The following is a 6118-nucleotide window of genomic DNA, read 5'->3' on the forward strand; positions in this document are numbered from 1 at the left end:
TCTATCCTATTAATTCTGTCCCTTTAGCGAACCCTGACTAATATATCCACTAAACAATATGGGACTTGAAAGCCAGTGTTAGTACTGGCTTTAATTTCAAGGCTTTTAAGACCTAATAATTATGTCTTAAACCCTCATCTTTTCTAGAGAATGACTTTATTTCTCATTTGTTAAAAACCTGCCCTAATGTCTTTCTCTTGATGAATGTTCTTAGTTGCTCTAGAGCCATGGGATCCTTGAGGAAATCTTTTGAATTGGATTAAAAATAGTCTGTGTTAAAAATAAAAACTCACAGAATGACATATTAAGCCCTTCTCTGTATTTTATTAGTAATACATATGGTGAATAAATATAGTTGCTGCCATATAAAGCAATTTTTGGTGCTATTAACATTGTTTTCCAATTTACTATGATTTGAGTATTTATTGATCTGGGGCTGTCACTGGCCTGAAATTAATGGTGTTTAGGGTCTAAATTAGGCAGGATGTCACAAGATCTTAAATTCCATACAGAAGAGTGTCTGAGAAATGTGCCTTTTGCTGGTCTCAGTGGAGTAAAGCTTTTGATCTTCTGCATACTTGGATCTGGTTTCCTGCAAAGCCGTGTTGCCCACATTGGTGCCAATGGCTGAAGATGAGTTTTTTAAGGACAGCACGGGCTTAAATTCTTGTTGCATTCAGACCAATTGCAGTCTTGTCTCTGCTCCCTTCCCCTATGAAGAGTTTGGGGAAGAAACATCATGAAAAAATATATATTCCTCCTGAGTACCTGATCCAGAGCTCAGACATTTTTGGAAGTGACTTGGCCTGATCTTTTATCTAACTGTCTAATTTAGAAAACCACAGATTGTCTGAACTTAAAGGGAATCAAAGACAAAACAAGAGTGAGGCAGCTGAGCTACAGATGCAGAGATGCAGATCTTTGTGAAGACCCTCACAGGCAAGACCATCACCCTCGAGGTCAAGCCCAGTGACACCAGTGAGAATGTCAAGGCTGAAATTCAACACAAGGAGGGCATTCCACTTGACCAGCAACGTCTGATATTTGCGGGCAAACAGCTGGAGGATGGCCACACTCTCTCAGACTGCAACATCCAGAAAGAATCCATCCTGCACCTGGGGCTGCACCTGTGAGGTGGCATTATTGAGCCTTCCCTCTGCCAGCTTGCCCAGAAATACGACTGCGACAAGATGGTCTGCCGCAAGTGCTGTGCTCGCGTGCACCTCCATGCTGTCAACTGCCATAAGAAGTGAGGCCACACCAACAACCTGTGCCCCAAGAAGAAGGTCAAATAAGGCTCTTCCTTTCCCCAAGGGCAGCCTTGTGCCCAGGTCCCATGGCCCTGGGGCCTCAATAAAGTGTCCCTTTTGTTGACTGGAAAAAAAAAAAAAGACAAAACAATTCAACACACCTTTTTTTTGCAGTTGATGAAACAGAACTAGAGAGGCTAAGTGGTTCTCCCCAGTCAATACTGAATTGGTGACAGAACAAGGGCTAAGCCCAGGGCTCTCATCGGTGGTTTATTTTCTTTCAGCTGCCTGCTGATGGGGAACATTTGTGAGACTTCCTTGAATGCAATCTTGGGAAAATATAGTGAAGTGGGATCAATTCCACCCCAACTCTCCCTCTCTCTGTTTATGTCTCTCCCTCTCTCTCTTGCACACACATAGACACACAGGGTATTTCAGTCACAGTTCCAACAGCTCTGTGACTTTGCTTGGTCACTTAAGCGAGCTAAGGCTCAGTGGTGTACTCTGCTTCAGGGAGATGGTGATACCTGTGCTGGCTGTTGCACGTATTCCATGAGATGATATATGTGGAAGCCCTTCATGAGATGTAAAACCCTATAACTAGTGTAACAGGGTGGTAGTAACAGAAGATTTTAAAGCAAACTCCGAAATGCTTGTTCGCACAGTTCTTTATATAGGTACAAGAAATCTCATGAGGTTGTGAATCCTGCGGTTTCATTTGCATAGTTCATAACTCTGTAATATGATATTGTCTTAACCAAATAGTTAGCCTTCTCCTGGTCTTTTCTTCATCCCTTGCAGTCTTTTAAGCCAAATTCTCAATTTCAGACCTTGCTGGAAGTCCCCTTGGACCTTCGGTTTGTTATTTCAAAGCTAGAATAAAAAGAGTTTAAGATATGGACATGTCTAAGAAAAATATACTTATTGCTTTGGGCCTTTTCTTTCATTCTGTGTTATTTGGCAAGCTTGTTGTATTTGCTTGAGCTGTGGGCTGGGGGTTAGGAGACTGACTGGGTTTTGATCCCTGCTCTGCTCTGTGTCGCTTTGGACCTGGTACTTCACCACTGTAGAAAATAAAAAGGCCGGCTCAGTGGACAGCCTATTTTGGTCAGTTCAGGCTGCCATAGCAAAGTGCCATAGGTGGACTGGGAGTTTAAACAACAGAAGCGTACTTTTTCACAGTTCTGGTGGCTGGAAGGTGTGAGATGAGGGTGCCACCATGGTTAGGTTGTGCTGAGGGCTCCCTTTCTTGCTTGCAGATATGACCATCTCCTCACTGCGTATTCACACAGCAGAGACAGACAGACAGTTGGCAAAACCTCTAGTGTCTCCTTTTCTCTCTCTCTCTGTCTCCCCGCCTTTTTTTTTTTTTTTTTTTTGAGATAGGATCTCACTCTGCTACCCAGGCTGGAGTGCAGTGGTGCGACCTCAGCTCACTGCAGCCTCGAGCTCCCGGGCTCAGGACATCCTCCTGCCTCAGCCTGTCTGGTATTTGGGAACACAGGTGCACACCATCATGCCTGGCTAAATTTTTGTATTTTTTGTAGAGACAGGGATTCGTCATGTTGCCTAGGCTGGTCTTGAACTCCTTGACTCAAGTCATCCACCCACCTTGGTCTCCTAAAGTGCTAAGATTTGAGGCATGAGCCATCACACCCACCTGGTGTCTCTTTTTGAAAGGACAGCAGTCCCATCGTGAGGATCTCACCCTCATGATCTCATCTAAACCTAATTATTTCCCCAAGGTCTAATATTCAAATACCATCACATTGGGGGTTAATTATTTGAGGGGGAATACAATTTAGTCCATAGCAGGCCCCTTGCAGTCTAAAGGCTACATGTCTATATTACATGTGAGGTGTAATGCTAAGTACTGTGAGATACCAGAAAATTCGTAGTACAGAAAATCCAAAATACAGCTCACTCCTCAGGAGCACAGCCTGTTTGGAAAGCGGCCATAACGCAAAGCAATGTGAGAGGAGTCACACGAAAGGAGCAGAGACAACAGTAGCAGTTCAGGAGAGAGAGAGAGAGATCGATTCCTACTGCAAGAATCAGGAAGGTCTTCCTGGAAGAGGTGGTGTTGAGTTGGATTTTGAAAGATGGCAAGCTATCCACAAATGACTATGGGTATGGGGTAAGTGACAGGCAACAAGAACAAAGATGGAAAAATGCTTTTTGGAGAACAGATGAGCCTGAAGCTTAGCAGGGGATAGTCCTGGAAATACTGGTTCAGTCCACCCAGTTCTAAAAGCAAATGTGTGATGACTGGAGAACCTCTTCAGCAAATTAATAAACAAAGTGGGCTTTGGGGGAAATTAACTCAACTACAGAGAGGAGAGCTGCTTAGGGCAGAGAGGAGATGAACGGAGAGGCCAGTTTGGAATCTAGAGATGTGGCTTGTAGATTTCTCTTAAACATCTGGAATGTATATTAAAAAAAAAAAAATCAAGCTGTGGATTTCTTCACTGCTGGAAAACCACCATCACCCTTCTGGTTTTGGCTTCTGCTTTGGGTGATCAGATTTATTTCCTCTTGTCAAGAGTTATATTCCCTTTGCGTAATAGACAGAGGCTCTGGGTGCATCCGGAGAGGTGTCTGTAGTCAAGACAAGCTGTCGTTTCTTTTTTTTTTTTTTTTTTGAGACGGAGTCCTGCTCTGTCGCCCAGGCTGGAGTGCAGTGGCACAGTCTCGGCTCACTGCAAGCTCCGCCGCCCGGGTTCACGCCATTCTCCTGCCTCAGCCTCTCCGAGTAGCTGGGACTACAAGCGCCCGCCACCACGCCCGGCTAATTTTTTGTATTTTTACTAGAGACGGGGTTTCACCATGGTCTTGATCTCCTGACCTCGTGATCCGCCCGCCTCGGCCTCCCAAAGTGCTGGGATTACAAGCGTGAGCCACCGCGCCCGGCCAAGCTGTCGTTTCTAAGAGCAGCCGAAACAAGGGCAAGGGCTGGCATTTCACTGGTCCTTGCATACCTCATTTCTGGGAAGGGCAGGAGTGAACTTGGTGGGGCAGGAGAGCCTGAGGCAGACTGTGTTCTACATTTTGGGAGCTGTCATCCTCAGGGATGAGACTGTCGATTCAGTTTTCAGTACCCTTGATGTCTGCAAGTTGCTTTTGTAGCCTGAAATTCCTCAGGCCTCTTCTGCCTAGCGTAGGAAGGTTGCCACCTTGACATGAACCATCAGACTTGGCTGCCTCACTGTGTCCGGCTGCGTGACGGAAGTGCCTCTGCCCTCTGCCCTGATTTTATTTATGGTTGTGTTTCACATGGGCTCAGGACAGTTCTCATAGGTTCTTTACTTAGGTTTCCTTGTTAGTGTCTGTTTCCTGCAAAGCCACTTGAGAATGCTGTTTCCTGGGGACTTTCATGCCCTCTCCCCCGTGGGTGCCCTGAACACCAATTGTCAGAGCTTCCAGTGGTGCCAGAAGATCCCAGGCCCCCTTCTGGACTCACTGTGCTGCAGCCACTCTGTCATCTCTCCTGGGGCATTGGTGCCTCCGCTCAGGGCCCTGAAGCATGAACCTTCCTCCTTCTAGGTCACACTCCTCATGCCAATGAACACCCAACCCCTTTGATTCAGAAGTTCTCCAGACATAGCCAGACTCTGAATCCCAGTTTAAGCCAAGCCGATCCTGAGGACTCCCACCCCCACACCAGCCCCTACAAGGCATGTGGCTACTGCACTTTGTTTCTTATCCAGGTGGCAGGACAGGGAAGCAGGTGCCAGAGGCACCAGCAGCACCACTCCCAAGGTGTCAGGGGTGAAAGTGTGGCAGAAAGTTACATAGTTGTGTGTCGATGTGAAGTATCCTCCAGGGAAATTTCATTTTCAAAAATGCCAGGACTGACTGTATTTTCATAGAACCAAGGCAGAGCTTCCGTTCTCGGAGGGTGGGCTTTGGAAACAAGACGGCCCACTGCTGAGTCCAGGAGTTGTCTCTCTGGGGCATTCAGGGAGCTCAGGGGACACTGTTGCTGGTCAGTTGCCCTGAGCAGGAACTTCTCAGGCAAGATCAGGGGACTAGGGACCCTGGGAAGGAAAGTGGGCTAGGGGAAATGCCCTCAGCTGCAGGTCAAACTGCGTCCTGGTGTTGGGTGTAACATGGTATGTAATAAAGAGTATGAATTGATGGAACGGCTACCCTGTTTTTCCATCACAGCATGGGGCTTCTTTTCAGTTCCAAGCCTGAGAGTGAATTCTGGAAGGGTGGGGCAGGACGGACCTTTCGGTAAGAAGGCAACTCCTTTGCCATTGGGCCGGCACAGTCCCCAAAGGGTTGGCATCCATGCGCCCTGCTGGGCAGTGGGGGCTAACGGTTTGTGTACAGAGGGCACAGGAGGCACGGGGGCACCAGCTTTGAAGTGGCTCTTCAGCTGATGGTCAGTTATTAAATATCTCAACTGAATGGCTGTTGTGGGGAAACAAAGATGAACAGATCCCTCTCCAGGGAATTCACATTCCGTTTGGGGAGAAAACAAATAAATGCAATGAAAAAATGCTATAACTGAGATGTCCTGTCACAGAGCGTGTTCCTCAGCAGCAGCGGGAAACAGAAGGTGGTAAACATCCCGGGGGATGGTGGCTAGGACTGCCTGTGACCTCCAGGTGGATGGGTGGAGCTTAAGGACATGGAGACAGGACCAAGCATGGGTGAGGAAGGCCAAGGGGCACCCCAATGACAGGGGTGCACAGAGCGCAGCTGAGGGTGCTGATGGACGCGGAAATCGAGGAATTGAGCTTTTCCTCAAGATGGCAACAGTCAAGGCAGAAAGAGGGCACTGGCGTCTCAAAATGCTGACCTGGGAAGTGAGTCCCAAAGACCTCTGGACAGAGTCACCCTAATTCTCTCTGTGGGGATCT

At 47.3% G+C, this 6118-nt stretch overlaps 1 pseudogene; it reads left to right on the forward strand.

The window, feature by feature from the left end:
- The first annotated feature begins 908 nt into the window (after nt 1-908).
- On the forward strand, nt 909-1295 carry LOC116809595 (ubiquitin-like; annotated as a pseudogene).
- Nucleotides 1296-6118: the final 4823 nt, after the last annotated feature.

This window comes from Hylobates moloch, unplaced genomic scaffold (assembly GCF_009828535.3).
Source record: "Hylobates moloch isolate HMO894 unplaced genomic scaffold, HMol_V3 SCAFFOLD_1, whole genome shotgun sequence".
NCBI lineage: Eukaryota > Metazoa > Chordata > Mammalia > Primates > Hylobatidae > Hylobates > Hylobates moloch.